We start from the raw sequence: 17,500 nt of genomic DNA on the forward strand, positions 1-17,500 counted from the left end.
GGCGTTGCCCAACATGCCATGCCATGCCACGGCCTCGGCCCGCATGTCTTGCCAAGGCGTTGCCCAACATGCCATGCCACGGCCTCGGCCCGCATGCCTTGCCACGGCGTTGCCCAGCATGCCATGCCACCGCGTTGCCCGGCATGCCATGCCTTAGCCTTGGCCAGCATGGCATGCCACGGCCTCGGCCATCATGCCATGCCACGGCCTCGGCCCGCATGCCTTGCCACGGCGTTGCCCAACATGCCATGCCACGGCCTCGGCCCGCATGCCATGCCATGTCATGCCTTGGCCTTGGCCAGCATGACATGCCACGGCCTCGGCCCGCATGCCTTGCTACGGCGTCGCCCAACAAGCCATGCCACGGCCTCGGCCCGCATAACATGCCACGGCCTCGGACCGCATGCCTTGCTACGGCGTCGCCCAACATGCCATGCCACGGCCTCGGCCCGCATGACATGCCACGGCCTCGGCCATCATGCCATGCCACGGCCTCGGCCCGCATGCCTTGCCACGGCGTTGCCCAACATGCCATGCCACGGCCTCGGCCCGCATGCCATGCCATGCCACGGCCACGGCCCGCATGCCATGCCACGGCCACGGCCTCAGCCCGCATGCCTTGCTACGGCGTCGCCCAACATGCCATGCCACGGCCTCGGCCCGCATGCCGTGCCACGGCCTCGGCCCGCATGCCATGCCATGCCACGGCCCGCATGTCTTGCCACGGCGTTGCCAAACATGCCATGCCACGGCCTCGGCCCGCATGCCTTGCGACGGCGTCGCCCAACATGCCATGCCACGGCCACGGCCCGCATGCCATGCCACGGCCTCGGCCCGCATGCCATGCCACGGCCTCGGCCCGCATGCCTTGCTGCGGCGTTGCCCAACATGCCATGCCACGGCCTCGGCCCGCATGCCTTGCCACCGCGTTGCCCAGCATGCCATGCCACCGCGTTGCCCGGCGTGCCATGCCTTAGCCTTGGCCAACATGTCGAGCCACGGCCTCGGCCCGCATGCCATGCCATGCCACAGCCCGCATGTCTTGCCACGGCGTTGCCAAACATGCCATGCCACGGCCTCGGCCCGCATGACGTGCCACGGCCTCGGCCCGCATGCCGTGCCACGGCCTCGGCCCGCATGACATGCCACGGCCTCGGCCCGCATGCCTTGCCACGACGCCGCCCAACTTGCCATGCCACGGCCTCGGCCCGCATGCCATGCCACGGCCTCGGCCCGCATGACATGCCACGGCCTCGGCCCGCATGCCTTGCTACGGCGTCGCCCAACATGCCATGCCACGGCCTCGGCCCGCATGCCATGCCACGGCCTCGGCCCGCATGACATGCCACGGCCTCGGACCGCATGCCTTGCTACGGCGTCGCCCAACATGCCATGCCACGGCCTCGGCCCGCATGCCATGCCACGGCCTCGGCCCGCATGCCATGCCACGGCCTCGGCCCGCATGCCATGCCACGGCCTCGGCCCGCATGCCTTGCTGCGGCGTTGCCCAACATGCCATGCCACGGCCTCGGCCCGCATGCCTTGCCACCGCGTTGCCCAGCATGCCATGCCACCGCGTTGCCCGGCGTGCCATGCCTTAGCCTTGGCCAACATGTCGAGCCACGGCCTCGGCCCGCATGCCATGCCATGCCACGGCCCGCATGTCTTGCCACGGCGTGGCCAAACATGCCATGCCACGGCCTCGGCCCGCATGACGTGCCACGGCCTCGGCCCGCATGACATGCCACGGCCTCGGCCCGCATGCCTTGCTACGGCGTCGCCCAACATGCCTTGCCACGGCCTCGGCCCGCATGCCATGCCACGGCCTCGGCCCGCATGACATGCCACGGCCTCGGCCAGCATGCCTTGCCACGACGCCGCCCAACTTGCCATGCCACGGCCTCGGCCCGCATGCCATGCCACGGCCTCGGCCCGCATGACATGCCACGGCCTCGGCCCGCATGCCTTGCTACGGCGTCGCCCAACATGCCATGCCACGGCCTCGGCCCGCATGCCATGCCACGGCCTCGGCCCGCATGACATGCCACGGCCTCGGACCGCATGCCTTGCTACGGCGTCGCCCAACATGCCATGCCACGGCCTCGGCCCGCATGCCACGGCACGGCCTCGGCCCGCATGCCTTGCTACGGCGTCGCCCAACATGCCATGCCACGGCCTCGGCCCGCATGCCATGCCACGGCCTCGGCCCGCATGACATGCCACGGCCTCGGACCGCATGCCTTGCTACGGCGTCGCCCAACATGCCATGCCACGGCCTCGGCCCGCATGCCATGCCACGGCCTCGGCCCGCATGACATGCCACGGCCTCGGACCGCATGCCTTGCTACGGCGTCGCCCAACATGCCATGCCACGGCCTCGGCCCGCATGCCACGGCACGGCCTCGGCCCGCATGCCTTGCTACGGCGTCGCCCAACATGCCATGCCACGGCCTCGGCCCGCATGCCATGCCACGGCCTCGGCCCGCATGACATGCCACGGCCTCGGCCCGCATGCCTTGCGACGGCGTCGCCCAACATGCCTTGCCACGGCCTCGGCCCGCATGCCATGCCACGGCCTCGGCCCGCATGCCTTGCCACGACGTCGCCCAACTTGCCATGCCACGGCCTCGGCCCGCATGCCATGCCACGGCCTCGGCGCGCATGACATGCCACGGCCTCGGCCCGCATGCCATGCTACGGCGTCGCCCAACATGCCATGCCACGGCCTCGGCCCGCATGCCATGCCACGGCCTCGGCCCGCATGCCATGCCACGGCCTCGGCCCGCATGACAGGCCACGGCCTCGGACCGCATGCCTTGCTACGGCGTCGCCCAACATGCCATGCCACGGCCTCGGCCCGCATGCCATGCCACGGCCTCGGCCCGCATGCCACGGCACGGCCTCGGCCCGCATGCCTTGCTACGGCGTCGCCCAACATGCCATGCCACGGCCTCGGCCCGCATGCCATGCCACGGCCTCGGCCCGCATGACATGCCACGGCCTCGGACCGCATGCCTTGCTACGGCGTCGCCCAACATGCCATGCCACAGCCTCGGCCCGCATGCCGTGCCACGGCCTCGGCCTCGGCCCGCATGCCTTGCTACGACGTTGGCCAACATGCCATGCCACGGCCCCGGCCCGCATGCCATGCCACCGCGTTGCCCGGCGTGCCATGCCTTAGCCTTGGCCAACATGTCGTGCCACGGCCTCGGCCCGCATGCCATGCCATGCCACGGCCCTCATGTCTTGCCACGGCGTTGCCAAACATGCCATGCCACGGCCTCGGCCCGCATGCCTTGCTACGGCGTCGCCCAACATGCCATGACATGCCACGGCCTCGGCCCGCATGCCTTGCTACGGCGTCGCCCAACATGCCATGCCACGGCCTCGGCCCGCATGCCATGCCACGGCCTCGGCCCGCATGCCTTGCGACGGCGTCGCCCAACATGCCATGCCACGGCCTCTGCCCGCATGCCATGCCACGGCCTCGGCCCGCGTGACATGCCACGGCCTCGGCCCGCATGCCTTGCCACGACGTCGCCCAACTTGCCATGCCACGGCCTCGGCCCGCATGCCATGCCACGGCCTCGGCTCGCATGACACGCCACGGCCTCGGCCCGCATGCCTTGCTACGGCGTCGCCCAACATGCCATGCCACGGCCTCGGCCCGCATGCCATGCCATGGCCTCGGCCCGCATGACATGCCACGGCCTCGGACCGCATGCCTTGCTACGGCGTCGCCCAACATGCCATGCCACGGCCCCGGCCCGCATGCCTTGCCACCGCGTTGCCCGGCGTGCCATGCCACCGCGTTGCCCGGCGTGCCATGCCTTAGCCTTGGCCAACATGTCGTGCCACGGCCTCGGCCCGCATGCCATGCCATGCCACGGCCCGCATGTCTTGCCACGGCGTTGCCAAACATGCCATGCCACGGCCTCGGCCCGCATGCCTTGCCACGGCCTCGGCCAACATGCCATGCCACGGCCTCGGCCCGCATGCCATGCCACGGCCTCGGCCCGCATGACATGCCACGGCCTCGGCCCGCATGCCTTGCTACGGCGTCGCCCAACATGCCATGCCACGGCCTCGGCCCGCATGCCATGCCACGGCCTCGGCCCGCATGCCCTTCTACGGCGTTGCCCAACATGCCATGCCACGGCCTCGGCCCGCATGCCTTGCCACCGCGTTGCCCAGCATGCCATGCCACCGCGTTGCCCGGCGTGCCATGCCTTAGCCTTGGCCAACATGTCGTGCCACGGCCTCGGCCCGCATGCCATGCCACGGCCTCGGCCCGCATGTCTTGCCACGGCGTTGCCCAACATGCCATGCCACGGCCTCGGCCCCCATGCCTTGCCACCGCGCTGCCCAGCATGCCAATGCACCGCGTTGCCCGGCGTGCCATGCCTTAGCCTTGGCGAACATGCCACGCCACGGCCTCGGCCCGCATGGCTTGCCAGGGCGTTGCCCAACATGCCATGCCACAGCCTCGGCCCGCATGTCTTGCCACGGCGTTGCCCAACATGCCATGCCATGCCACGCCACGGCCTCGGCCCGCATGCCATGCCACGGCCTCGGCCCGCATGCCATGCCATGCCACGGCCTCGGCCCGCATGCCATGCCACGGCCTCGGCCAGCATGCCATGCCAAGGCCTCGGCCCGCATGCCTTGCCACGGCGTTGCCCAGCATGCCATGCCACCGCGTTGCCCAGCGGGCCGTGCCGCGGCCTCGGCCCGCATGCCTTGCGACTGCCTTGGCCAGCGTGCCATGCCACAGCGTGCCATGCCTTAGCCTTGGCCTACATGCCATGCCACTGCCTTGGCCAGCATGTCGTGCCACCGCCACGGCCAGCATGCCATGCCGGTCCGTTGCCCAGCATGCCACGGCCGTGGCGGCATGGCAAGCCACGGCCTCGGCCAGCATGCCATGCCACGGCCTCGGCCAGCATGCCATGGCACTGTCTTGGTCAGCATGCCATGCCATGGCACCGCCTTGTCCAGCACGCCGTGCCGCAGCGTTGGCCAGCATGCCTTGGCCGGCATGCCATGCCAATGCCTTGGGCCAACATGGCGTGCCACGGGCTGGGCCATGCCGGTCCGTTGCCCGGCATGCCACGGCCGTGGCGGCATGGCAAGCCACGGCCTCGGCCAGCATGCCATGCCCCGGCCTCGCCCAGCATGCCATGGCACGGTCTTGGTCAGCATGCCATGCCATGGCACCGCCTTGTGCAGCGTTGGCCAGCATGCCTTGGCCGGCATGCCATGCCAATGCCTTGGGCCAACATGGCGTGCCACGGGCTGGGCGAGCACGGCATGCCACGGGCTGGGCGAGCATGCCACGCCACGGCCTTGGCTAGCAGCAAGGCATGCCACGGCCTCGGCGAGCATGCCATGCCATGCCAAGGCCAAGGCCAAAGCCAAGGCCAAGGCAGTGGGCAAGGCCAAGTCCCTGTGCAAGGCATGGCCAAGGCCAAGGCAAAGGCCAAGGCCGCGGGCAAAGGCCAAGGCCAAGGCCAAGGCCATGGCGTGCCACCGCCTCGATCGATCTTTTTGAACATGATTCTTTTATAATCTTACCCAAACCGTGCAACACAATTAAAAATGCACTACAATCAATTTTAAATGTCATTCCCTATTTTTTTGCAATTTTTCTGGAGCTTTTCGAATTTTTAAAGCCCTTATTTGGCATAAAAAAATCAAAATAAAATAAAAAAAATGAAAAAAATAATTTAATAATTTCTATAATTACTAGTGAATCATCCTTTAATTATGGGAATTTTTCCATAATTTTTTGACTATTTTTATTAATTTTTATTATTTTTTAAGTATTAATATCGAAATAAATTAAAATAAAATATTTTCTGTAAAAAAATATTTTTTTTAATTTTTTTTATGGTGTATTAAATTATTTCCTACAACTTTCATGTTGAAAGTTTTGGCAAAAAACCATTACTTTTTAAAAAAACCCCATTATGACTCCTCGAACATGCTTGATGTTTCCTCCTGCCAGATTGAAAAGGGCTTAACAGGCTATTATAAGGGGGGGGCACCTCCCTTGCCCAGGGCAAGGCAGTGGCAGGTACGCCCCATGTTGGGCGCGGCCTGGGCTGCGGCCTTGGGTTACATGCACTGCGGCTCGACCGCGGCCTGGGCTGCGGCCTGGGGCGGCTCGGCCGCGGCCTTGGGCGGCCTGGACCGCGGCCTTGGGCGGCCTTGCGCGGCCTGGGCGCGGCCTTGGGCGGCCTGGGCGCGGCCTTGCGCGGCCTGGGCGCGGCCTTGGGCGGCCTGGGCGCGGCCTTGCGCGGCCTGGGCGCGGCCTTGGGCGGCCTGGGCGCGGCCTTGCGCGGCCTGGGCGCGGCCTTGGGCAGCATGGCGTGGCATGCGCGCGGGCGTGGGCGGCCTGGCATGCGCGCGGCATGGGCAGCACGGCATGGCATGCGCACGGCCTGGGCGGCCTGGCACGCAGCCGGCCTGGCATGCCCGCGGCGTGGGCAGCACGGCATGGCATGCGCACGGCCTGGGCGGCCTGGCATGCAGCCGGCCTGGCATGCCCGCGGCGTGGGCAGCACGGCATGGCATGCGCACGGCCTGGGCGGCCTGGCATGCAGCCGGCCTGGGCAGCACGGCATGGCATGCGCACGGCCTGGGCGGCCTGGCATGCCCGCGGCGTGGGCAGCGTGGCCTGTGCGAATACCGCGCGCGTGGTCTTTTGACCACGGTGCGCGTGTTGCGCGCATGGTCGCGCACGCCTTTGCACGCCTTCGCACGCAACGCACGTCTAGTGATAAGAACCGCAGCCAAGGCAGCCCAGCCAAAGCCAGCAGCATGCCAAGCCAAGGCCAAGGCCAGCAGCATGCCATGCCACGGCCAAGGCAGCCCAGCCAAAGCCAGCAGCATGCCATGCCAAGGCCTAGGCCAGCAGCATGCCATGCCACGGCCAAGGCAGGCAAGCCAAAGCCAGCAGCATGCCATGCCAAGGCCAAGGCCAGCAGCATGCCATGCCACGGCCAAGGCAGCCCAGCCAAAGCCAGCAGCATGCCATGCCAAGGCCTAGGCCAGCAGCATGCCATGCCACGGCCAAGGCAGGCCAGCCAAAGCCAGCAGCATGCCATGCCAAGGCCAAGGCCAGCAGCATGCCATGCCACGGCCAAGGCAGCCCAGCCAAAGCAAGCAGCATGCCATGCCAAGGCCTAGGCCAGCAGCATGCCATGCCACGGCCAAGGCAGGCAAGCCAAAGCCAGCAGCATGCCATGCCAAGGCCATGGCCAGCAGCATGCCATGCCACGGCCAAGGCAGCCCAGCCAAAGCCAGCAGCATGCCATGCCAAGGCCAAGGCCAGCAGCATGCCATGCCACGGCCAAGGCAGCCCAGCCAAAGCCAGCAGCATGCCATGCCAAGGCCTAGGCCAGCAGCATGCCATGCCACGGCCAAGGCAGGCCAGCCAAAGCCAGCAGCATGCCATGCCAAGGCCAAGGCCAGCAGCATGCCATGCCACGGCCAAGGCAGCCCAGCCAAAGCCAGCAGCATGCCATGCCAAGGCCTAGGCCAGCAGCATGCCATGCCACGGCCAAGGCAGGCCAGCCAAAGCCAACAGCATGGCATGCCAAGGCCAAGGCCAGCAGCATCCCATGCCACGGCCAAGGCAGCCCAGCCAAAGCCAGCAGCATGCCATGCCAAGGCCTAGGCCAGCAGCATGCCATGCCACGGCCAAGGCAGGCAAGCCAAAGCCAGCAGCATGCCATGCCACGGCCAAGGCAGCCCAGCCAAAGCCAGCAGCATGCCATGCCAAGGCCAAGGCCAGCAGCATGCCATGCCACGGCCAAGGCAGCCCAGCCAAAGCCAGCAGCATGCCATGCCAAGGCCAAGGCCAGCAGCATGCCATGCCACGGCCAAGGCAGCCCAGCCAAAGCCAGCAGCATGCCATGCCAAGGCCTAGGCCAGCAGCATGCCATGCCACGGCCAAGGCAGCCCAGCCAAAGCCAGCAGCATGCCATGCCAAGGCCAAGGCCAGCAGCATGCCATGCCACGGCCAAGGCAGCCCAGCCAAAGCCAGCAGCATGCCATGCCAAGGCCAAGGCCAGCAGCATGCCATGCCACGGCCAAGGCAGCCCAGCCAAAGCCAGCAGCATGCCATGCCAAGGCCTAGGCCAGCAGCATGCCATGCCACGGCCAAGGCAGGCCAGCCAAAGCCAGCAGCATGCCATGCCAAGGCCAAGGCCAGCAGCATGCCATGCCACGGCCAAGGCAGCCCACCCAAAGCCAGCAGCATGCCATGCCAAGGCCTAGGCCAGCAGCATGCCATGCCACGGCCAAGGCAGGCCAGCCAAAGCCAGCAGCATGCCATGCCAAGGCCAAGGCCAGCAGCATGCCATGCCACGGCCTAGGCCAGCAGCATGCCATGCCACGGCCAAGGCAGCCCAGCCAAAGCCAGCAGCATGCCATGCCAAGGCCTAGGCCAGCAGCATGCCATGCCACGGCCAAGGCAGCCCAGCCAAAGCCAGCAGCATGCCATGCCAAGGCCAAGGCCAGCAGCATGCCATGCCACGGCCAAGGCAGGCCAGCCAAAGCCAGCAGCATGCCATGCCAAGGCCAAGGCCAGCAGCATGCCATGCCACGGCCAAGGCAGCCCAACCAAAGCCAGCAGCATGCCATGCCAAGGCCTAGGCCAGCAGCATGCCATGCCACGGCCAAGGCAGGCCAGCCAAAGCCAGCAGCATGCCATGCCAAGGCCTAGGCCACCAGCATGCCATGCCACGGCCAAGGCAGCCCCGCCAAAGCCAGCAGCATGCCATGCCAAGGCCAAGGCCAGCAGCATGCCATGCCACGGCCAAGGCAGCCCAGCCAAAGCCAGCAGCATGCCATGCCAAGGCCTAGGCCAGCAGCATGCCATGCCACGGCCAAGGCAGGCCAGCCAAAGCCAGCAACATGCCATGCCAAGGCCTAGGCCAGCAGCATGCCATGCCACGGCCAAGGCAGCCCAGCCAAAGCCAGCAGCATGCCATATCACGGCCAAGGGCAGCAGCATGCCATGCCACGGCCAAGGCAGCCCAGCCAAAGCCAGCAGCATGCCATGCCATGGCCTAGGCCAGCAGCATGCCATGCCACGGCCAAGGCAGGCCAGCCAAAGCCAGCAGCATGCCATGCCAAGGCCAAGGCCAGCAGCATGCCATGCCACGGCCAAGGCAGGCCAGCCAAAGCCAGCAGCATGCCATGCCAAGGCCTAGGCCAGCAGCATGCCATGGCACGGCCAAGGCAGCCCAGCCAAAGCCAGCAGCATGCCATATCAAGGCCAAGGCCAGCAGCATGCCATGCCACGGCCAAGGCAGCCCAGCCAAAGCCAGCAGCATGCCATGCCATGGCCTAGGCCAGCAGCATGCCATGCCACGGCCAAGGCAGGCCAGCCAAAGCCAGCAGCATGCCATGCCAAGGCCTAGGCCAGCAGCATGCCATGCCACGGCCAAAACAGGCCAGCCAAAGCCAGCAGCATGCCATGCCAAGGCCTAGGCCAGCAGCATGCCATGCCACGGCCAAGGCAGGCCAGCCAAAGCCAGCAGCATGCCATGCCAAGGCCAAGGCCAGCAGCATGCCATGCCACGGCCTAGGCCAGCAGCATGCCATGCCACGACCAAGGCAGCCCAGCCAAAGCCAGCAGCATGCCATGCCAAGGCCTAGGCCAGCAGCATGCCATGCCACGGCCAAGGCAGCCCAGCCAAAGCCAGCAGCATGCCATGCCAAGGCCAAGGCCAGCAGCATGCCATGCCACGGCCAAGGCAGCCCAGCCAAAGCCAGCAGCATGCCATGCCAAGGCCAAGGCCAGCAGCATGCCATGCCACGGCCAAGGCAGCCCAGCCAAAGCCAGCAGCATGCCATGCCAAGGCCTAGGCCAGCAGCATGCCATGCCACGGCCAAGGCAGGCCAGCCAAAGCCAACAGCATGGCATGCCAAGGCCAAGGCCAGCAGCATGCCATGCCACGGCCAAGGCAGCCCAGCCAAAGCCAGCAGCATGCCATGCCAAGGCCTAGGCCAGCAGCATGCCATGCCACGGCCAAGGCAGGCCAGCCAAAGCGAGCAGCATGCCATGCCAAGGCCTAGGCCAGCAGCATGCCATGCCACGGCCAAGGCAGCCCAACCAAAGCCAGCAGCATGCCATGCCAAGGCTTAGGCCAGCAGCATGCCATGCCACGGCCAAGGCAGGCCAGCCAAAGCCAGCAGCATGCCATGCCAAGGCCTAGGCCACCAGCATGCCATGCCACGGCCAAGGCAGCCCAGCCAAAGCCAGCAGCATGCCATGCCAAGGCCAAGGCCAGCAGCATGCCATGCCACGGCCAAGGCAGCCCAGCCAAAGCCAGCAGCATGCCATGCCAAGGCCTAGGCCAGCAGCATGCCATGCCACGGCCAACGCAGGCCAGCCAAAGCCAGCAGCATGCCATGCCAAGGCCTAGGCCAGCAGCATGCCATGCCACGGCCATGGCAGCCCAGCCAAAGCCAGCAGCATGCCATATCAAGGCCAAGGGCAGCAGCATGCCATGCCACGGCCAAGGCAGCCCAGCCAAAGCCAGCAGCATGCCATGCCATGGCCTAGGCCAGCAGCATGCCATGCCACGGCCAAGGCAGGCCAGCCAAAGCCAGCAGCATGCCATGCCAAGGCCAAGGCCAGCAGCATGCCATGCCACGGCCAAGGCAGCCCAGCCAAAGCCAGCAGCATGCCATGCCAAGGCCTAGGCCAGCAGCATGCCATGCCACGGCCAAGGCAGCCCAGCCAAAGCCAGCAGCATGCCATATCAAGGCCAAGGCCAGCAGCATGCCATGCCACGGCCAAGGCAGCCCAGCCAAAGCCAGCAGCATGCCATGCCATGCCTAGGCCAGCAGCATGCCATGCCACGGCCAAGGCAGGCCAGCCAAAGCCAGCAGCATGCCATGCCAAGGCCTAGGCCAGCAGCATGCCATGCCACGGCCAAGGCAGGCCAGCCAAAGCCAGCAGCATGCCATGCCAAGGCCTAGGCCAGCAGCATGCCATGCCACGGCCAAGGCAGGCCAGCCAAAGCCAGCAGCATGCCATGCCAAGGCCAAGGCCAGCAGCATGCCATGCCACGGCCTAGGCCAGCAGCATGCCATGCCACGGCCAAGGCAGCCCAGCCAAAGCCAGCAGCATGCCATGCCAAGGCCTAGGCCAGCAGCATGCCATGCCACGGCCAAGGCAGCCCAGCCAAAGCCAGCAGCATGCCATGCCAAGGCCAAGGCCAGCAGCATGCCATGCCACGGCCAAGGCAGCCCAGCCAAAGCCAGCAGCATGCCATGCCAAGGCCAAGGCCAGCAGCATGCCATGCCACGGCCAAGGCAGCCCAGCCAAAGCCAGCAGCATGCCATGCCAAGGCCTAGGCCAGCAGCATGCCATGCCACGGCCAAGGCAGGCCAGCCAAAGCCAACAGCATGGCATGCCAAGGCCAAGGCCAGCAGCATGCCATGCCACGGCCAAGGCAGCCCAGCCAAAGCCAGCAGCATGCCATGCCAAGGCCTAGGCCAGCAGCATGCCATGCCACGGCCAAGGCAGGCCAGCCAAAGCGAGCAGCATGCCATGCCAAGGCCTAGGCCAGCAGCATGCCATGCCACGGCCAAGGCAGCCCAACCAAAGCCAGCAGCATGCCATGCCAAGGCTTAGGCCAGCAGCATGCCATGCCACGGCCAAGGCAGGCCAGCCAAAGCCAGCAGCATGCCATGCCAAGGCCTAGGCCACCAGCATGCCATGCCACGGCCAAGGCAGCCCAGCCAAAGCCAGCAGCATGCCATGCCAAGGCCAAGGCCAGCAGCATGCCATGCCACGGCCAAGGCAGCCCAGCCAAAGCCAGCAGCATGCCATGCCAAGGCCTAGGCCAGCAGCATGCCATGCCACGGCCAACGCAGGCCAGCCAAAGCCAGCAGCATGCCATGCCAAGGCCTAGGCCAGCAGCATGCCATGCCACGGCCATGGCAGCCCAGCCAAAGCCAGCAGCATGCCATATCAAGGCCAAGGGCAGCAGCATGCCATGCCACGGCCAAGGCAGCCCAGCCAAAGCCAGCAGCATGCCATGCCATGGCCTAGGCCAGCAGCATGCCATGCCACGGCCAAGGCAGGCCAGCCAAAGCCAGCAGCATGCCATGCCAAGGCCAAGGCCAGCAGCATGCCATGCCACGGCCAAGGCAGCCCAGCCAAAGCCAGCAGCATGCCATGCCAAGGCCTAGGCCAGCAGCATGCCATGCCACGGCCAAGGCAGCCCAGCCAAAGCCAGCAGCATGCCATATCAAGGCCAAGGCCAGCAGCATGCCATGCCACGGCCAAGGCAGCCCAGCCAAAGCCAGCAGCATGCCATGCCATGCCTAGGCCAGCAGCATGCCATGCCACGGCCAAGGCAGGCCAGCCAAAGCCAGCAGCATGCCATGCCAAGGCCTAGGCCAGCAGCATGCCATGCCACGGCCAAGGCAGGCCAGCCAAAGCCAGCAGCATGCCATGCCAAGGCCAAGGCCAGCAGCATGCCATGCCACGGCCAAGGCAGGCCTGCCAAAGCCAGCAGCATGCCATGCCAAGGCCAAGGCCAGCAGCATGCCATGCCAAGGCCAAGGCCAGCAGCATGCCATGCCACGGCCAAGGCTGCCAGCCAAAGCCAGCAGCATGCCATGCCAAGGCCTAGGCCAGCAGCATACCATGCCAAGGCCTAGGCCAGCAGCATGCCATGCCACGGCCAAGGCAGCCCAGCCAAAGCCAGCAGCATGCCATGCCAAGGCCTAGGCCAGCAGCATGCCATGCCACGGCCAAGGCAGCCCAGCCAAAGCCAGCAGCATGCCATGCCAAGGCCAAGGCCAGCAGCATGCCATGCCACGGCCAAGGCAGCCCAGCCAAAGCCAGCAGCATGCCATGCCAAGGCCAAGGCCAGCAGCATGCCATGCCACGGCCAAGGCAGCCCAGCCAAAGCCAGCAGCATGCCATGCCAAGGCCTAGGCCAGCAGCATGCCATGCCACGGCCAAGGCAGGCCAGCCAAAGCCAACAGCATGGCATGCCAAGGCCAAGGCCAGCAGCATGCCATGCCACGGCCAAGGCTGCCCAGCCAAAGCCAGCAGCATGCCATGCCAAGGCCTAGGCCAGCAGCATGCCATGCCACGGCCAAGGCAGGCCAGCCAAAGCGAGCAGCATGCCATGCCAAGGCCAAGGCCAGCAGCATGCCATGCCACGGCCAAGGCAGCCCAACCAAAGCCAGCAGCATGCCATGCCAAGGCTTAGGCCAGCAGCATGCCATGCCACGGCCAAGGCAGGCCAGCCAAAGCCAGCAGCATGCCATGCCAAGGCCTAGGCCACCAGCATGCCATGCCACGGCCAAGGCAGCCCAGCCAAAGCCAGCAGCATGCCATGCCAAGGCCAAGGCCAGCAGCATGCCATGCCACGGCCAAGGCAGCCCAGCCAAAGCCAGCAGCATGCCATGCGAAGGCCTAGGCCAGCAGCATGCCATGCGAAGGCCTAGGCCAGCAGCATGCCATGCCACGGCCAACGCAGGCCAGCCAAAGCCAGCAGCATGCCATGCCAAGGCCTAGGCCAGCAGCATGCCATGCCACGGCCAAGGCAGCCCAGCCAAAGCCAGCAGCATGCCATATCAAGGCCAAGGGCAGCAGCATGCCATGCCACGGCCAAGGCAGCCCAGCCAAAGCCAGCAGCATGCCATGCCATGGCCTAGGCCAGCAGCATGCCATGCCACGGCCAAGGCAGGCCAGCCAAAGCCAGCAGCATGCCATGCCAAGGCCAAGGCAGCCCAGCCAAAGCCAGCAGCATGCCATGCCAAGGCCTAGGCCAGCAGCATGCCATGCCACGGCCAAGGCAGCCCAGCCAAAGCCAGCAGCATGCCATATCAAGGCCAAGGCCAGCAGCATGCCATGCCACGGCCAAGGCAGCCCAGCCAAAGCCAGCAGCATGCCATGCCATGCCTAGGCCAGCAGCATGCCATGCCACGGCCAAGGCAGGCCAGCCAAAGCCAGCAGCATGCCATGCCAAGGCCTAGGCCAGCAGCATGCCATGCCACGGCCAAGGCAGGCCAGCCAAAGCCAGCAGCATGCCATGCCAAGGCCAAGGCCAGCAGCATGCCATGCCACGGCCAAGGCAGGCCAGCCAAAGCCAGCAGCATGCCATGCCAAGGCCAAGGCCAGCAGCATGCCATGCCACGGCCAAGGCTGCCAGCCAAAGCCAGCAGCATGCCATGCCAAGGCCTAGGCCAGCAGCATGCCATGCCACGGCCAAGGCAGCCCAGCCAAAGCCAGCAGCATGCCATGCCAAGGCCTAGGCCAGCAGCATGCCATGCCACGGCCAAGGCAGCCCAGCCAAAGCCAGCAGCATGCCATGCCACGGCCAAGGCAGCCCAGCCAAAGCCAGCAGCATGCCATGCCAAGGCCAAGGCCAAGGCCAGCAGCATGCCATGCCATGCCACGGCCAAGGCCAAGGCCGAGGCAGCCCATCCGAAGCCAGCAACATTCCATGGCAAGGCCAACGCAGCCCAGCCAAAGCCGGCGGCATGCCATGCCAAGGCCAAGGCCAGCCGCATGTCTTGCCACGGCCTTGTCCCGCAGCGTGGCGTGCCTTGGCCTTGGGCTAGAACATCGCATGCCACGCCCTTGGCAAGCAATCCTGTCCCTCGTGTAATTGCCATTTGGTTTGGCTTTGACTTACGTATATGTTGCCCTGCGAAATGCTTGTCCCTCGGGTAATAGCCGGTTTGGTTGCCTTTGACTTGCGAACACGTTGCTAGTGCTTTCCCCAGTGGAAGCTTGTTGGGAAAAGTATGTCCCTCGGAAGTTGCCTGTTGCGTTTGTTATTTGCATTCGAGCTATCCGATGCTTGCTGGGTTTCTCTAAGAGTTTTTGCACGTTCGTCGGGCTTTTTAATTATTTATTTACTCATAAAAATTATAATAAAATAAATTAAAAATAAAAAAATAATTAAAAAAATTACTATAATTACTAGTGCCTCATCTTATAATTGTTGGAATTTTTCTAGAATTTTTTGAGTATTTTTAGTAATTTTTATTATTTTTTAAGTATTAAAATTGAAATAAATTAAAATAAAATATTCCGGTGGCCAAATATTTTTTTATAATTTTTTTTATGGTGTATTAAATTATTTCATACAACTTTCATGTTGAAAGTTTTGGCAAAAAACCATTACTTTTTAAAAAAACCCCATTATGACTCCTCGAACATGCTTGATGTTTCCTCCTGCCAGATTGAAAAGGGCTTAACAGGCTATTATAAGGGGGGGGCACCTCCCTTAAGGCTGGCCAGCATGGCCAGGCCACAGGCCACGCCTATGCCTAGGCGGGCGCTTGGCACATGCCATCGCTTGGCTTGTGGCATTGGCTTGTGGCATCGAAACTACATAGCCAAGCACGGGATGCGTCGAGTGGCGGCCCGCGGCGGTGGCGGTGGCACGTTGGCCTAGGGCAGCATGCCATGCCACAGCCTTGGCCAGCAACATGGCATGCCAAAGCCTTGGCCAGCAGCATGCCATGCCCTGGCCTTGGCAAGCATGTCATGCCACGGCCTTGGCCAGCAGCATGCCATGCCACGACCTTGGCCAGCAGCATGCCATGCCCCGGCCTTGGCCAGCATGTCATGCCACGGCCTTGGCCAGCAGCATGCCATGCCACAGCCTTGGCCAGCAGCATGCCATGCCACAGCCTTGGCCAGCAACATGGCATGCCAAAGCCTTGGCCAGCAGCACGCCATGCCCCGGCCTTGGCCAGCATGTCATGCCACGGCCTTGGCCAGCATGTCATGCCACGGCCTTGGCCAGCAGCATGCCATGCCACGGCCTTGGCCAGCAACATGGCATACCGCGGCCTTGGCCGGCAGCATGCCATGCCGCGGCCTTGGCCGGCAGCATGGCAAGCCCAAGCCTTGGTCAGCAGCAGCATGCCATGCCAACGCCTTGGCCAGCAGCATGCCTTGCCACGGCCTCGGCCATCAGCATGCCTTGCCACGGCCTCGGCCATCAGCATGCCTTGCCACGGCCTCGGCCATCAGCATGCCTTGCCACGGCCTTGTCCAGCAGCATGGCATGCCCGGCCTTGGCCAGCAGCATGTCATGCCACGGCCTTGGCAAGCATGCCAAGCCACGGCCTTGGCAAGCATGCCATGTCCCTCGGGTAATTGTACAAGTTGCCTTGCGAAATGCATGTCCCTCGGTTAAATTGCCATTTGGTTGGCTTTGGCGTGCGAACGAGTTGCCTGTGCTTTCCTTGTGGAAGCTTGTTGCGAGAAGTATGTCCCTCGAAAGTTGCCTGTTGCGTTTGTTATTTGCATTCGCGCTAACCGGTGCTTGCTCGGCCTCTCTAAATGTTTTCGCGCGTTCGTCGGGCTTCTTGGTCCTTCGGGGGGTGATTCGTTTTGGGGGGCTGGTGCACAGTGTACGTCGTGGCGCGTGAGTTGTGTTCGGTTTGTGCGAGTTGGACGGATCCCTGCCTGTGCAGCGAACTCCACTGGTGCATTCCTCCATGTCCCTCGGGTTGTCTTCGACTCGCCTTCGGGTTGCTTGCGCTTCCCTAGTGGAAGGTGCCTTGCGAAAAGCGTGTCCCTCGGGTAATTGCCATTTGGTTGGCTTTGACGTTCGAACGAGTTGCCTATGCTTTCCTAGTGGAAGCTTGTTGCGAAAAGTATGTCCCTCGAAATTTGCCTGTTGCGTTTGTTATTTGCATTCGCGCTAACCGGTGCTTGCTCGGCCTCTCTAAATGTTTTCGCGCGTTCGTCGGGCTTCTTAGTCCTTCGGGGGGTGATTCGTTTTGGGGGGCTGGTGCACAGTGTACGTCGTGGCGCGTGAGTTGTGTTCGGTTTGTGCGAGTTGGACGGATCCCTGCCTGTGCAGCGAACTCCACTGGTGCATTCCTCCATGTCCCTCGGGTTGTCTTCGACTCGCCTTCGGGTTGCTTGCGCTTCCCTAGTGGAAGGTGCCTTGCGAAAAGCGTGTCCCTCGGGTAATTGCCATTTGGTTGGCTTTGACGTTCGAACGAGTTGCCTATGCTTTCCTAGTGGAAGCTTGTTGCGAAAAGTATGTCCCTCGAAAGTTGCCTGTTGCGTTTGTTATTTGCATTCGCGCTAACCGGTGCTTGCTCGGCCTCTCTAAATGTTTTCGCGCGTTCGTCGGGCTTCTTAGTCCTTCGGGCGGTGATTCGTTTTGGGGGGCTGGTGCACAGTGTACGTCGTGGCGCGTGAGTTGTGTTCGGTTTGTGCGAGTTGGACGGATCCCTGCCTGTGCAGCGAACTCCACTGGTGCATTCCTCCATGTCCCTCGGGTTGTCTTCGACTCGCCTTCGGGTTGCCTGCGCTTCCCTAGTGGAAGGTGCCTTGCGAAAAGCGTGTCCCTCGGGTAATTGCCATTTGGTTGGCTTTGACGTTCGAACGAGTTGCCTATGCTTTCCTAGTGGAAGCTTGTTGCGAAAAGTATGTCCCTCGAAAGTTGCCTGTTGCGCTTGTTACTTTCATTCGCGCTAACCG

The sequence above is a fragment of the Camellia sinensis genome, unplaced genomic scaffold (assembly GCF_055761805.1).
Source record: "Camellia sinensis isolate YWXY unplaced genomic scaffold, ASM5576180v1 Unanchor4, whole genome shotgun sequence".
Classification (NCBI taxonomy): domain Eukaryota; kingdom Viridiplantae; phylum Streptophyta; class Magnoliopsida; order Ericales; family Theaceae; genus Camellia; species Camellia sinensis.